The following is a 17490-nucleotide window of genomic DNA, read 5'->3' on the forward strand; positions in this document are numbered from 1 at the left end:
TATTGAAAGAAAACTTCGTAAATCACATGAATTCGATTGGCTATCCGAATCTAAAAGAATATTACTGTAATTTAATCTCTAATATTATCTAACTATAATCACTTCTGACAAACTTACGGGTTAAATCATCATCATATCCACCAATTACCGGCCCACTACAGGGCACGGGTCCCACAATCCCATAATGACAATGGGATAAGGCCGTAGTCCACGCTGGCCTAGTGCGGATTTGTGGACTCCACACACTTTTGATAAAATTATGAAGAACTCTCAGACATGCAGGTTTTCTCACGTTGATTTGCTTCACCGCTGAAGCAAGTGAAATTTTAAATGTTAAAAATGCTCCCCCCCCCCAATTGCAGTCAAAGTCCCTTCCCTTACCCACTAGGCTATTAGGGTTTAATTTTATTATTAGCGATAACCAAAAACGCACCCAATTTATAACCGCCTTTTTTGAAGTCGGATGAAAAGCAGTGCCAACATTTTCACAGTTTATTTGAAAGGACGACTGAAGTTTTGCTTCATGTCAAGCTAGTTTAGCTCAAGTTTTCTGCTTCTCTGCAGAACACTATCCGTATTGGAACTATTGTCAAAGATTACTCGTACGAGTAGATACGTTTCTCAGAGTTGCGATTGCCGCCATATTTTAATAAAAGTTTGAAGCTGGCTTCGTACCAGTATCCTCGTATCTAGTACGTAATTAAATCATGCAATCGTTGACCCATTTACTGTTTTTATCAAACATAGTTTTATGTGGCTTGCAATTTCTTCAATTTCTATATTATGGATTTGATCAATAGACTTTAGTCCACTTTCGGACTAAAGGTCCTCCATGTTCTTCCAGGTTGCCCATAATCACAACGCTGCGCCCTGGATAGACGGATTGGTGATCGCAGTAGATGGTAGAAGTAGCAGAGAAGACGCTGGTGCCCATTCTCCGTCATAGTACCTTACTAGCTTCGTACGACACCTGCGGCCCTCAACAGGGGCGGTGTAAAGTGTATTTCGAACTGCCGCTAATGATTTTAATAAATACTTCGAATTTTCTAGATATGAAGGGTGAAAAAGGCCCACCTTTACTTCTCGTTTTTCACTATTAAAAATAAGTTCCATAAAAATTATTTAAGCTAGAGAGGATACTTCTTTTTCTTCTTTTCAAAATGGGACATTTTGAGATTGCACGGTTGAAACCTTTATGTAGTGACCTATATCAAGGACGAGTTGGAAGATTAAATGGGTTATAATATTCGCACCAGATATTTTTTATAAAGAAGCTTTAAAAAGTCTTTGCCGGTATGCTTCTGCGTACTTTTTTATCATCTCATGCAAAAACTCTCCTTTAATTGAGATGGTGAGAACCATATATTTTTGCTATTATTTTTAGACCAGAGCGCTTTTAAAACTCTGTTGGAATTTAGGTTTCGTCATCAGCTCACTACAATGGATGTGTGGTCCCTACATATCAAAGGGGTCTTGTAAATGTATAATTGAATTAATTATATTTTGACTTTTATATAAGAAAAACTTTTTAATGGATTTAATCCATTATATTATATCATTCGATTACTAATGGGCTAAGCATTAAAGCTAAGCAGCACTCAAGCATTTCTATTCAAGTGGTTGGTTCCGTTATAATTCCGTTCCGGAATAATTTAATCATTAAAGAAATATTTACAGGAGTCAGTTGAAAAGGAGTGTCTCAATTTAAATCGTATTTTCTTTTATTTAAACAGTTAAACTTAAACTACTTATAATCTGGGAATATTTGTTTACCTACAACAGTAACAATATATTGTTATTAATGGCGAGTTCAAACACCTCGTTATACATTTCCAACTCAATGGAGGGGCGTAAAGTGTTCTCCGCTCTAAGGTTTATAAATGGAATAAACGGTTATTCAGTTTTTGGTATCAATAACGGTTATTGCCTGAGCGCATCTTCGATCCTCTCACTAGGGAGACGTTTAGACGCTTCTGTTCCGTTATGGCTTTGAAACAGACCTGTGACCCGTCTCTACATAATATATTCACCGCCAGCAGTAGGTATTGTATTATGTTCTTGGATTATTAGCATGTCCATTTCAGCCAATCCATTACATTTTTCTCTCGATTACTAATTGTAAAAGAAAATATAACGACATCTTAAGTGGTAATTGGCATGACTGGTTTCGGCTAGTGAGGTCCTCAGTTTGGGCACAGGTCTCTTGTCCGATAAAAAAGGTAGTTTTTTTTTAAATATTTCAGGAGAAAGAACTTTTTATTACTTGTGCACATTGGTCTCCAATTGATATTATTTATCCCGGTAAGATTGAACATATTAAGCATACATATCTGCTTACGAAAAGAGCAACTGCTGGGTTTCTGGGCGGGTCTTCTCGGCAGAATCTGCTTCCTGAACCGGCCGTGGTAGTCACTACATAGAAATAGATTTGACGTTACAATAAATAAACTTTATTTTTATTTTTATTGTCCTAATGGGCGCATCCTTTAAAATACTTAATACATACGTAATTTAGTTCTTCCGTACGTGTGTTTGTCACCTAACACCTCCTAAAAGGCTGGACCAATTTGGATGAAATTATGTTATTATGTTTGTACCTATGAAGCGGTGATAGCCCAGCAGAGCGTGACTTCGCTTTCGGGAGGCCGAGTTCGAATCCCTGCACACACCTCTAACTTTTCGAAGTTATGTGCGTTTTAGGTAATTAAATACCACTTGCTTCAACGGTGAACATCGTGAGGAAACATGCATGCCTGAGAGTTCTCCATAATGTTTTCAATGGCGTGTGAAGTCCACCAATCATGTTGGACCACGGCTTTTACCCATTTTCATTGTGGTGGGAGACCCGTGCCCTGTAGTGGGCCTGTAATGTGTTGATATGATGATAATGTGTTAGGTACACACATTTCAATGGGTTGGGGTGGGATAGGTTGTACACACAGTTGGACCCAGTAGGTGACGCTGTTTAGTGGGCAGGACGACGTCTACTGAATCCGCTAAATTCTTATAATGTTCTTTAAGTTGTACCAATTGTCAAAATCAAATGACTATTATTGATTTTGAAGTAGTAGTCGTGTCGTGTATATTAAAGATCGTAATGCCCTTTATAGTTCGAAGCATTTGGGCACGGTACTCAAAGCCGTGACTCACAGGGATTTAACTTGAGGTTATTGATAAGAAGAGTTATGTTTATGCTCGAGATTTATACAAGTAATTCAGTAATTCAATGCATGCATCAAACCATGATACGTACGTTTCAGTGATTGGCTTTTAATTAAATCTTCAATTGATGGCTGACTCACATACCTACCTATGCTTTATAATTTCCCTACTATTCCTTTACTGGATCCCTATTAATATTATACTTCCACGTGTATGTTAGGTACTTCTTTAATCTCGCGGGAACGGTTCGTTTTTCCACAGATAAAAAATAGAATAGAATAGAAAAGAAAAAACTTTATTGCAACAAAACACAGAGAAAAACACAAAGAAAACAGTAATAGTTAGTTAGTGCTAGCACTGAAGGCGGCCTTATTACTAATAGTGATATTATATATAATATATATACATAAATATTGTATGCAGATAGTACATACGCTTGACATTAGATAGTGACATCTATATTATAACCATCCTTTTAATTAACTCAACATGGCTGGCTGCTTAGTTTAAACAGACATTGTATGGAATTCCGGGCTTTTCAGAGAGACATTCTCATATTTGGTAAGCGTAACTGTAGGATTGCTAAATGGAAACAAGGGATTCGGCTTGACATTAGATAGTGATATCTATATTATAACCATCCTTTTAATTAACTCAACATGGTTGGTTGCTTAGTTAAACAGCAGGCAAACAAACAAATAAACAAACACAGTTCCGCATTTATAATAGTAGTTAGACGGCCGACTGGCGCAGTGGGCAGCGACCCTGCTTAATGAGGCCGTGGGTTCGATTCCCACAACTGGAAAATGTTTGTGTGATGAACATGATTGTTTTTCAGTGTCTGGGTGTTTATCTGTATATTATAAATATTTATGTATAATATTCATCCGTCATCTTAGTACCCATAACACAAGTTACGTTTACTTTGGGGCTAGATGGCGATGTGTGTGTTGACGTAGTATATTTATTTATTTATTTATTAGTAAGGACTCCATTATAAGTTCCACTATACAATTAGGGCAATTTCACCAGGTTGTAAATTATGTTGCAGTCTATAACGCGGACTATCTCGGGACTTTTTACTTAGTATAAGACTCCAGCGTGTACCTCTGCCAAGGAGATCGACAAAATTGTATTATTTGACGTGCCAATAAGGATTAAAAGAGTAAAGACACGTAGGTAATACTAAAACGAATCGAATGCGTATAAGAAACTCTATTATCCTATTATAGTGAGAAATACGTTTCGAATAAAAAGTCGTTTATAAGAAGACGAAGACCCAGTATAATAAACATACAGAGGTCTCCGCTTTTTGGATTTTTCACCTTTACGGGGAGAAGCGTTGTATGCTATATGATATCTTAATATGCACTTAAAGCAGTTTTCTTTGATAACTCCACGACAGAAATAGCAAATGCCCATGTTTTTTCAACTCCACTATCACTAAGCCCTTGACTGCACTATTACTCAAATTGAGATATTACCGCTACCATCTTAGACATCTTTAACCTGTTATTGTTATGGTAGTTATTTTAAACCGCTATACCTAATCATTTACGACATGGTGTTGTACTGGAACACTTTGCGGCAATAATGAAAAGCGTTCGCGTCGTTTACACAATTTTGAGTTTGAGTTCATAACCTTAAATTTCGGCACCCTACCTTACACATATTTTAAAAATTTAGATAATTTGAAAATTCAGATTGATCAGCAGTCTCGACATAGGCAAAAGTAATTCCGATTTGGGCATATGTGCGTATTAAATCCTAATCTTAACTATCCCGAACCGGAATTGAGAATGCTCGTCAGTACAATTCTTATAGATTGATCTGCGAAATTCATAATTTAAACAGACATTGTATGGAATTCCGGGCTTTTCAAAGAGAAATTCTCATATTTGGTAAGCGTAACTGTAGGATTGCTAAATGGAAACAAGGGATTCGGCGAACGCCTTTGTTTTCCCCGGATACCGTTTTCACGTAAAGGCCGTCAGGGGACGTGCGTGCCATGTACTAGTAAAAGCGCGAATTTCTAAAGGAATTTCAGCTCGAAAAATAATTCTACTAAGCACAAGTATTATCTGGAACACCATGAATTTTTCCGGGGACCACTGCTGTCCCCAATATTGAAACTGAAAAAATAAAAGCGCGTCTAATGCAAACGAAAATTTCAGCACCTTTAAGTGTTAAAAAAAAAGGAATACTAAAACCGGTCAGTTGTGAGTCAGATCTCACACGGCACGGAATCTGTAAAAGATATAACTTCGTGATAACGACTGAGTCTCACACAAAACTGTGGTATATGGAATATAAATACGATCAGTATTTATTTAAAAATACCCACTGGCACAATGTAATGAACATTGGCTGTGAATCAAATATAATCTATATATATAAAATTGTTATGTTGGTTTGTGTACGCTTCAGAAACTCAAAAAGTTCTGCACCGATCGAGCTGAAATTTTAGCATGATATATACGCATCAAGGATTGTTTTTATCTACTTTTTTGCATCAGTCACATAGCAGACGGTGGAAAAACAAACAATATTGTATATCCACAAGTATTGATAAATTAAACTTATATGAAATGTATTCTTTATTTTGTTTCTTATTTCAACCATTCAATCACAATATGCCACAGCGAAGCGTGGCACTGTAGTTATTTTTTTTCTAGTTTTAAATATTTTTTGAAAACTATTCATTAATTAAATAAAAGTGCGTAAGTGCTTATAATGCATAAGCACTTTCGATTAAATGCTAAAGAATTTATTACAATATATGGCTCATATTAAATTATAATTACTGCAAATATCCGTAAATAGTGGTAGTTAAAATACAAAGTATTAAATTTTTTACATTCTACCTATTACGTTTCTTGAGAAAAGCCGTCGTTAAGCCTCCGAAGGCTTATTAATCTGGTACCGACATTGCTATCCATCGGGCACACAATCCTAATAAGGATAATGTGTTTTTTGTTTTTGTGACTGATTACCACCTGACTAGATTGTACTTTTCTGAAATGCCACCACCACCATATTCTTATGTGATATTTTGACTGCCTCGTTGGTCTAGTGGCTATCATTTTCGACTGCAGCTCCTGGGTTTGTTGCCCGGGCGTGTGAGTACTATAGCGTTTTTCTATCAAGAAATTCTTAGTATCAGCTCGGAGTTGAACCAAAAATTGTCGGTGATTGGCGGGGATTCCCCTGTGCCACGGAGAACACGTTAACCTGACGGTCCTACGATTACAAGATATCGTTGCGGTTGTGTCGATTTTGCCATTACATTGGACTATGAGAGTGGGAGAAAAGAAAGTGCCTCTGTGTTTGTGCAGACTTTTGTGCAGTATCACATCTTTTAAAGACTGTCCACCATAAACGCTGCAACCTATTCATTAAAGAAACTTGAAGTAACGTATCCTCGCAATGTCTTTCTCTGGTCTGTTTGTCCGCAGGGAGTTTATTTCGTACTTATCCCACAGTAGCACTCATGAGTGTTTACAAATGATTCGTCTAGGAATGCACTTACTCCCCAGGACGTCTGGACGGCGGCTTTGTTGGCATAAAAATGTCTGGAGGCCGGACCCCGAACAAGTCAGGGGGTGTTTAATCAAACAAAGAACATCCTAATATTACACTTGGCTATCTTAGAGAGTATCCTATCAGTGTGTTACATTATAACGTTCGCAAATCTAATTTAATATGTATGGAATTCGGAAGGAGATAGATAGCCTATAACAAACTATTGACACATTAATTCACCGGAAGATTACCATTGGTGGCTCTGTTTCTATTCCCATTTTAGGCTTGCAACATATATACAGTGGTGGAACCCGATCATGTGGGTGCGAATTTAGTTGAGTGTCAATAACTTACAGCAGTGGGTGTCTTAAAGTTTTCTTAAAAAATAAATATTCGCATAATTCTGATATGATTGGGTATCTGTAATTTTAACTGGTGGTTAGCAAAGATGCAGTCTAAGATTGTAGCGGCTAAACTGTTAGCGGTTTTTTGAACTAGAATTAATTTGAGTTTAGAATATCTAGAGTAATTAAATTTAATTTGTATAATTCGATTGCAATAGATGGCGTCACAAGTACTTTCTCTCGCGCTATCGATGTGTTTTCGCAGAATCTTATAGTCCTCAGAACCCTGTGTAAGAAGTCAATTCATAAGTAGATCTCATACAGTTCGCAGTTAACTTAAAAAGTACAGTAGTGTGTAAATTTGGTGCGGTGCGAGGCACAACATCGTTAATCGTTATAGTAGTTTTTTAAAACCCATACCTCTAGTCGGTTTCTTCACGGCATCGTAGCGGAACGCTTATATGCTTGGCGTCACGTTTTTGTCTGTAGGGTGTTAGCCTAGGCCGAAGCTGCTCACTAAACCAGACTAGAGAAAATTGAGAAATTATAAATTTTAAAATTGTCCTTGCCGTTGATTAAACGCTGCCCCTCTACTCATACCTCATAAGATCACAGCACTTACCACTGCGACACTGTGGACACACGACACACTACTACTACACTGTGACAAAAGACTCATGAAGTCTTCATTATGAACCTGTTACTGCCCCTCTACAGGGCTCGGCTCTCGTCTCAGAATGAAAAGTGTTTAGGCCGTAGTCCACCGCGCTGGGCAAACGCTGATTGGTTGCTGGCTGCTTATTGGTTGGTTGGACTTCACACACCCTTGAGAATATTATGGAGAAACTCTCTGGCGTGCAGGTTGCTTCACGATTTTTCCCTTCACCGTTAAAACAAATGATGTTAAATGTCTTAAATTAAGCTTGTAAGATATATATCTTAGAAACACTCCGTAAAGTTATCCGTAAATGCATACCGAATAGGCTATCACCGAGGGAAAGAAAAGAAAGAAAACATATTTATTGGTTTTACAACATATGCTGGACAAGTGCGAATCGGAAGATTTCACACGCCTTTGAGAACATTATAAAAAAAACTCAGGAATGCAGCTTTCCTCACGATATTTTCTTTCACCATTATATCAAGTGACATTTTAATTGCTATTCACTATCGCACTACTACTAGATTATACAAATAATAGCTATTACACTAGGCTAGCATCGCTACTAGATTCACTTAGTATCTATATACACTACCTGACGTACTATTTAATGGTTGTGAAAAAAGTTCTCTACCATGGTAGTACCATCGAACAAATGAATAAAGTTTCAAAAGTTTTCCGTCCTCATTTCTTTGAAACACTCCTAATTAATCTCCGGGGACTCTCACGGCTTTGACAATTGCGTGTTCGGTCATTCGGACTAAAACTTTTTTTATAAGATCTATCTAGATTGCCCGTGTTTTCATCAGCTATTTTTTTTTGATAAATACAAGTTATCTCTCATAGATATATCCCATAATGGTATTGGGGGTTGGGGTTAAATATTTATTTATTAATATTTTCTAAATCATAAATCATTACAGGAAAAAGTTATCCTTTTTTTTTGACGAGGGGAAATCTTCTTCTTAAATCCGAAGCAGGAGAATTTGGGTTATGTGGGTTAGTTTCTTCCCACTAAAACCCGCTCGGTAGCCAGCCTCAGTACATATTGGGAGGCTCCGTGAGGTTGGGAGGTGCCTCCCTTGCACAACACTTGTAGCTCATCCCAGAAAAAAAGGGAAAAGGTCTCCTAATACGTCAATATGGCACGTTATGTAAATTTTACATTAATATATAACTCTGACGTATATAATGACATAGTCCAAATAGTTATCCTTGCTCACTCACATTGCAACAAAATTAATTCAGGCTCTCGGTTATTTCTATTAAACCAATACCCCCTTAAAGGTTAGCCCGATTCTATCTTGGACTGCTTCATCATTTGCCACCATGTAATATTGGACAATTCTAACACAATAAGGACTAACTTTCAACGAAATAAAAAACAAAAGTAGTCCCAACGATCGAGTCCGAACGAGACAACAACGATCTTCTAACTACATCGTAGGTTGTTTTTTATACATTTTCCAAAGTTACCCCTGAAGAGATATCTTATCAATGAATATTCTTAGTCGCTATAATTGCTCCCATGGTAACTTTCATCCGCAAGGAACATCCTATATTTTTTATTTAATTATTTTCTATTTATTTTGTGAACAATAACAAAATCTTAATATATATAAATCTCCTGTCACGATGTTTGTCCGCGATGGACTCCTAAACTACTTAACCGATTTTAAATTAAATTGGCACACCGTGAGCAGTCTGGTCCAACTTAAGAGATAGGAAAGCTTAGATCTTTAATTATAGTCGCAATTTTATTTTATTGCAAATTATTTGTCTATAATTAATTGACAGTCACATGTTATATATATATATATATATACTACTATACTCACTTAAGGCTTAGCGATACTGAATACTTTAAAAACAAAATCTAACGCAGACGAAGTCGCGGGCAACAGCTAGTATATTATATATAAGCCTACCTCTAGAATTGAGCTATCAATCGCAAAAATATGTTACTTTCAGATACCGATATAAAAAAGCCTATATATAGCCTTCCTCTAGAAATGAGTTATTAATCGCATAAAAGATTTTACTTTTAGATAAAATATAGCCTACCTCTAGAATTGAACTATCAATCTCTAATATGATATTACTTTCAGATAAGGGCTTTCAAACAAAAAATGTTTTACAATGTCGCAGACGCAAGTAGTAAAAACGACCAAGTCTGGACCACCCAAATAATATATTATATCCATGTAAGTGAGCATAGCTTATAATAGGTAGGTATGGGTATTCACTATTGGATTGGAAACTCAAAGAATCGTACTGTTTTACTACTACATACTGTAATATAAGTAATGATTTTATAGCATTAGGCTGAATATACTTCTCTACTAGATTAACCAAGCTAAAATTTGTCGACGGCTGGGTGTACGGAAAAATTCTCTTTACGGCCAAGTTTGAAAGGTCTTCATTTAAATGAAGAGTGAGTTAAATAAAATAAATACAACGTGCTGTCACAGCATTTTATTCGAGCAATATGGTTTCCATTACCAAAATGCTTAGTGAAAATCTCATAATCGATTTATATCCGACGAAATTATTCGCATTATACAAAGGATAACCACACAGCGAGGCATTTCATTGGAATTCCCGATCAACGCTGTTTTGCCTCAAACGTGTCAAAGGATATAATATTATACGAGTATATTGCACTGTTAAGCTTCTACTTTGAAGATCTTAATTTAAATCGCAATATCTACGCAACATACGCCGCCACTGCGTACCGTGCATTGTACTGTGGGACCCTGCTTTCTGAGTCCAAGGTCGTGGGCTCGATTCCCACAACTGGATTAATGTTTGTGTGATGAACATGAATGTTTTCCAGTGTCTGGGTGTTTATCTTATAATAATATTATTTATAAAAATATTCATCAGTCATCTTATCACCCATAACACTGCATACCCTGTGCATACCCTCTATGCACGCCACTGCGCAATTATACATTTTTTACCCTAACCTACCACATTTAATCGCCCGACAAGGCTATTAATTCGTTTTCTTGGCTACTGGATCGTAAAATGATGCACAATAGTATATACCATACCAAACCGGAATGGGCTAGCTAATGTAAAAACTGATTCTTCAGCTAGTTTTGTGCATTTCACTACAAGTTAGCCCTTGACTGCAATCTCTCTTGGTGGTAAGTGATGTGATAATGGTAGTCATATCCCGCAACATTGCACCGGAACACTAAATCGTTAAGCGGCACGTCTTTTTCGGTAAGGTGGTAACTAGCCACGGCCAAAGCCTCCCACCAGACGAGACCAGAGAAAATTTAGAGATTATGAATTCCCAAATTGGCCATGCTGGGAATAGAAACCGGGTCCTACGACCTAATTCGCAGACCGTTGCGACCGAACCTTAGTGCGATGGATGTAAGTTTTTTTATGAATAAATCACTTATCAGAAGCTCTGCGCGGACGAAGTCGCGGGGAATCGTTAGTTTTTATATATAGGTAGTTAAGGATCACACATGCGGAAAAATATAAGTAAACACATCAGCTGTCCGTGGCTGCGAGGCAGAAAATTGAGACCTTCACGCTAATAATGTTGTGGCGTGCATAAGGAACATACATATCCATATAAATATAGAGGAACATATATATTCATAAACATATACAGGGCAATATAGTTTAGTCTATATCTTACTTGTCTAATAATGTACACAGTCTTTTCATCCCTATTTTAAGAAGAAGAAACACTTGGACGCAAATCATAAAAGAAAAGAGACATTGAAAAGTTTAAATAGAAGATAGATTATAACGCAAATGCGGAAAGTGAAGTGACGTGAACCTTGGTCTGAGGTTGCTGAGTTTCCAAAAAATAATTTGGACCCTTTACGTGCTGGCCGCGGGACAGACACCCTGTTGTGAATTTTCGTGCTATATGAATAAATGTATGGGTAGCCACATTAACGGTCGCCGCTGCCCGGCCCAATGGCACGCTGGTATATTTCCATATACCGATTATTATATTTAGTCACTAGACGCTTCGTAGTCACTGGACCCTTCGACGGTCGCGTCGCGCGTCTCGTGGCCAGCGAGTTAATCATGAGCGGATTTATCTTTAAAAAAGAGCCCCTATGCCAATAAACCTTTTTAATTTTATTTTGACGTGACAACGTCCTATAAATTGGTTTGCCGGGTAACACTTCAAGAAACTGCGTTACGCTCCGCTCACGTTATGCGCTCACAATGAGAGCGAGTGAGAGGCACGCGTCCCTTCCACTCGGGCATGGTTAGCCCGCCTAAGAGCGAGAGAGACAGACATAAAAAGTGAAAGGCACGCGTCCCTTTGTAGTAAACGCTGTTTCATTGTACGCAAATGTATTGCAAGTTATTGTATGTATATTTGTATATAAATACGTATGTACGTGTAAAGGTAAAAATAAAATTTTGTTAATATGAAATTCAGTGCGAGATTCTTTGTATAAATTAATGTTTTAAATATAATTCTTTGTATAAATAAATGTTTTAAATTGTTACTATTATTTCATCCTTCTTCCTACTATACGAATGAATATTCAAATTAAAATTATTTTACCACTCAAAGTCGTTGTCACGTAAAACTTTCGCCCGTATACCGACTTTTTTTATATAAACGCTTAACCCTTTTTTTAAACATACTATACACTTGAACATACTGTATACAAAGAAAATGAAAATATTGTCAACATTATAATATGACATGTTAGAAAATGTAGTTTAGTCGGAGTAGTGGATTTTGTGACAGAGCTCATCAGTTGAATTAATACCGCCATGCATATTTCTGACGTCAAGCAGCTCTGCTTTATTCCAGTCTGAAGAGTGTGGTTGCCATGTAGATGTCATAAACACATGAGGCTTCAAAGTCAAAATCAAAGGCAAATATTTCTTTATCCAAATAGGCACCTATATGGCACATTTGATGCGTACATTACATGTAAAATATAACATAGAAGTGAGTTTATGGCGATAACTAAATTCGTCAACTTAAAACTAAAGCTACGAGGGTTCCAAACGCGCCCTGGCTAAGATGAAGCCAACAACAAACTTAGCCGGTTGTTTATTTTTTTTGTTATCACCATCTCACATTATCACGATGAGCAATGAATGCGTTTCTTATGTCGGGCCTAAAATTGTTAGGTATTGTGTTAGGTTCAGTAATAACCTGGTTTTAGGAAACTGCCGTTACTCACCCCCTTGGCACCTCGGAGGGTATCTTAAGCCGTCTGTCCCCGTTAATATCACTACTATGTGAAAATAATCGTTAAAGTCCGTCAACCAGCTCGGAAGCAGCGTGATATTTATAGGCAAAGGAAGGCAGCATGAAACGTTGTGAAAACAATAAACACATTAAAGTAGTATTTCTTCGTAGAAAATAAAATGCTTGGGCATAGATACGAGTATAAAAGTTATGTCGAAAACTGTTCCCGACATGTCTCTAAATAAGAATTTTCTCCTTCACAGAAAATATTTCATGTTATTATGCTTCCATCTGTTACAAATATCGTCAGACCTTACTTTTGATCTTTAAACTATTTATGAAGGAAAATACCTAACCTATACTAATTGTGAAAGTGAAGTTTTTCTTTTTTTAACGTACTATAGGTACCTACTATTACTAGTCGGATTTCAATAATGTATTTTTTGCATTTTTAATTTGAAGAAGGAATTATTCTGTTTAAAATGACGCGACCTTTTAAAGTAAAAGCTAGGGCAGCGGTGCAACGGTTGGGTGGGGTATATTTCGCAGAATAGGTATAAAAGTATATTTTATACTTTATCACTGTGTAGCGATAAGATCGCCAAATTGTATACTTTTCGTTAAATTTTTCTTCACATTTCATTCATCCATTCATTTTTTGAATACTTGATATACATCATTACTTAGGAACACTAATTTTATTGCATCATCATCAGGATATACGTAGTACTCCTCTCTCAATGCATTTAGAACATAGACCCATGATGCTGCTCCAATGTGGGTTGGCGGACTTTAGACTACAAATAAGCGACGGCCCTTAGCTTAAGATCTATAGAAAGTTAACCTTAGCTTTTTTGTTTGCCTTAAATAAATAAATAAAATTTATTTATTTAATTTAATTTAACCATTTATTCTACTACCATAGTTATAAATTTCTCTTAAGATTCATATTATTGTTAGTATTTCATATTGTTATTATTTTGTTTGCCTTACCTTAGTTTTAAAAAATAATTAAAACGAGATAAAAATATGAGTCCAACGTTTATGTCTCGTTTTAACGCTAAATTAGGCTTAGCTCTGTAAATTTCATAATAAAACGAAACGGATAGCGTATAACGGGTTTATTACTGGATTATATGAGTGTAAGCGAATCAAGAGAGCAAAAGTGACTTTATGGCGGCCGAGATTTATCGAATACCCGTAAGTGCAATTTTGCTCTTTAACCTTTGTAGTTGTATCGGAGCTCGTGGTAGACTAAGCGTTCAACCTGCAATCTTTATACTAAACTTTAACAGAGTGTGATATTTTATCCCGTAAAATGTCACCTACTTCCTGCACAGCGTTCGATGGTATCTACCCATCATTTTTAAGAACTCTATAAAATATTGATGTGCTCTCGTTTATATACGTTTCGGTATACATTTAGAAGAAGAACGCGTTTGTTTTTTTTAGGAATCCCTGAAGCCGTTTGTCTGTCTCTGACTGAACATATTTTTCGTTTAAGTCCAAGATGCTAGGTACATAAATTTAAACATTCAAGTGTCAACATTTTTCTTTAAAACCCTTTATTTTGGATTGCCACGTGCCGCGTGGGTTAAGCCAAAAATAGGTAACATACGAATAAATAAACAGAAATACTCACTTAAGTATGTACATTATTAGCATATACTTACTTCCCATAACGATGGAGAGAGCTATGTTAGAAACAACTCTACATGATCTCAGGAATAAGTAGATCCATAAAAGAACTAGAGTTACCGACATAGCTCAACGAGTCGCGAAGTTGAAGTGGCAATGGACGGGTCACATGGCTCGGAGAACCATTGGCATTGGGGCCCAAATGTTCTGGAATGGCGACCCCACAAACTAAAACGAAGCGTTTCTTGGCTTCAACAAGGTGCACAATCGACATTAAACGAGTCGCTAGAAACAAGCGGCCAATGACCGAAAGACCTGTGTCGAGCAGTGGACGTAAATCGGTTGAAGTGCAGATAATTATGTGTAGAAAATGCTATAATACATAGTGAGTCAACTTCTTTGTATACTCATTGAGAGTAGGGGTTCTCTAGCAAAGCAAGTCAGCCTACTGCAGGTAGATAGGATTACCTATCTCATCATCGTATCAACCAATTACTGACCCATTACAGGGCACGGGTCCTCTACAAAAATGAGCAGGGGCTAAGGCCCACCACGCTGGCCCAGTGCGGATAAGTGGACTTCTCACACCTCTGAGAACATTACGGAGAACTCGCAGGTATGTATGGTGGACTTATGTGAGGTATATAACGAGTTCCCCGAGCGTCTAAATCAATGTCGTGGTGGTTTTTAGTTTGGGTATACCCCCTTTAGAGGGGGAGTCCACCTCCATCCTGGCCAAGGGCCGGAGATAGCAATAAAGCTTTTCCACAACGCCAAAAAAAAAAGGTGTGAAGGGCAAAGACAAAAAAATTTAAAGGCAAATAAAAAACCTTTATTTCAGTAGATGGTATCTTGTATCGATTAAAATTATTTTGCGGCTGGAATATAGGCACCTCGTGTTAAACTCAATCTGCGTTGTAAAATTGAAATTGGGTCAAGATTTATCGACTTAATAAAATCACAAGGTATTTTTGGCGTCTTAGCGTTCCGGGTGACATAGGTCATGACAAATCCAATATGGCTGGTATGCTATTACTCGGGGTTCAGTTTTTTTATTGCACACTAATCAAACATTGCTATAAGTATTACATGATTTTTAGTGTCTCAAAGTGCGTTTAAAAGTCATTATTGATCATCATTTCTTATATGTAAAAATAACATATATACTACGCCAATACACACATCGCAATCTAGCCTCAAATTAAGTTCAGTTTGTGTATGGGTATGGGTACTAAGATGACTCATGAATACTTGTTTGAAAATACATATAATTTACAGATAAACACCCAGAACACACCAGAATGCAGACATTAAAAATCATCCATGCTCATCACACACATTTTCCAGTTCTGGGAATCGACCGACCTGCCTGAGTCCAACCGTGGACTCAGTCAGGTCTCTGGCCACTGCGCCAAACGGCCGGGTCTCCTCCTACAGTGAAAAGGGGTAAAGGCAGTGGGCGTGCTCTTCATATGTGCACAAAAGCATGCCTACCCTAAAATTTATATACAACTCGTATAGGAGAAGGATTTTTGCCGTTTTATGCAATTTCCCCGCTGTATGCATACCCTGGTAAGAAACCCAGTGCACGCCACTGGGTTAAGGCCATAGTCCACCACTCTGGTCTAGTGCGTATTGGTGGACTTCACACACCTAACAATTTAATTTAATTACTTAAAACGCACATTACTTAGAAAAGTTAGAGGTGCGTGCTGAGATTCGAACTCGCTCCCCGAAAGGTAAGTCGAGCTCCTGCCAAATGCGCTATAACCGCTTCACTACAACTATAATAAATCTAATATATATACACTATCAAAGCAAAGTCAAAGTCAAAGTCAAAAGTCAAAAATATCTTTATTCAAGTAGGCCCACAGGTGGCACTTTTGATGCGTACATAAGAATTACACGGTAGTGAGATGATGGCGATAACCACATTCGTAAACTTAAAACTAAAGCTACGAGGGTTCCAAACGCGTCCCGGTCTAAGAAGAAAGCAAAATGAGATATCAGTGGTGTGCCAAGAGGGTATGCACAGGGTATGCAGATGATATAAAATGAAGAAAATCTGAAGATTTTCAAAAAGTAAGAATTACAAAAAGCCTACCCTACCCTCAAGTATTTATAACTCATACTGGAGATTTTTTTCATTTTATATCATCTGCATACCCTATGCATACCCTCTATGCACGCCACTGTAAGGTATATACATTTGTGGATTAAATACATTTTTGGAATGCTATATTGCAAACATGTTCGCACGAATAGCCCAAAATGGAACTAAGAGTAACATCAGCATTCATAGACTTCAAGCAAAATAAACGACGAACGCCTAAAAGCTAACATTGACGGCTTACATAATGTTTCGAAAGCTAGTCACGATCGGTCGCTGAAGAATAGACAGTTCTTTCAATGAAATATCTTAATGCTTTGTTGGCACCGTGAATGACATCTTTGAATGAGAGTGGCGTACCGCAATCGCCGCTTTCGAAATAACATATACATTTATATATTCGTTTAAACTAAAGCTGAAGAGCACGGGCGAATACCAACCTGAGGAATTACCAGTCTGTTTAAAAACAAACGAGCAAAGGGTCTGCCTTCAAGTTCGGAGTATAAATGTGGGGATATGGAAAGAAGAAGAGACCGTTCTATATGGGAGATACGGCTGTGAGACACGACTTGTTAAATGGTGACAGCAGCGTTCTAAACAGTCATTCTCGTTAAACTGCATAACATCGTCTACGAAGAACCATTAGATTTTGGTATGTTCCTTTAACATGATACCTAAGGTATAAGCTTAAACGATGTGTTAGAGTTAATAATAAATATACTACGACAATACACACATCGCCACCTAGCCCCAAAGTAAGCGTAGCTTGTATTATGGGTGCTAAGATGACTGATGAATATTTTTATGAATTATATATACATAAATACTTAGAAAATACATATAAACACCCAGACAC

This window comes from Pararge aegeria, chromosome 8 (assembly GCF_905163445.1).
Source record: "Pararge aegeria chromosome 8, ilParAegt1.1, whole genome shotgun sequence".
In the NCBI taxonomy this organism is placed as follows: Eukaryota; Metazoa; Arthropoda; class Insecta; order Lepidoptera; family Nymphalidae; genus Pararge; species Pararge aegeria.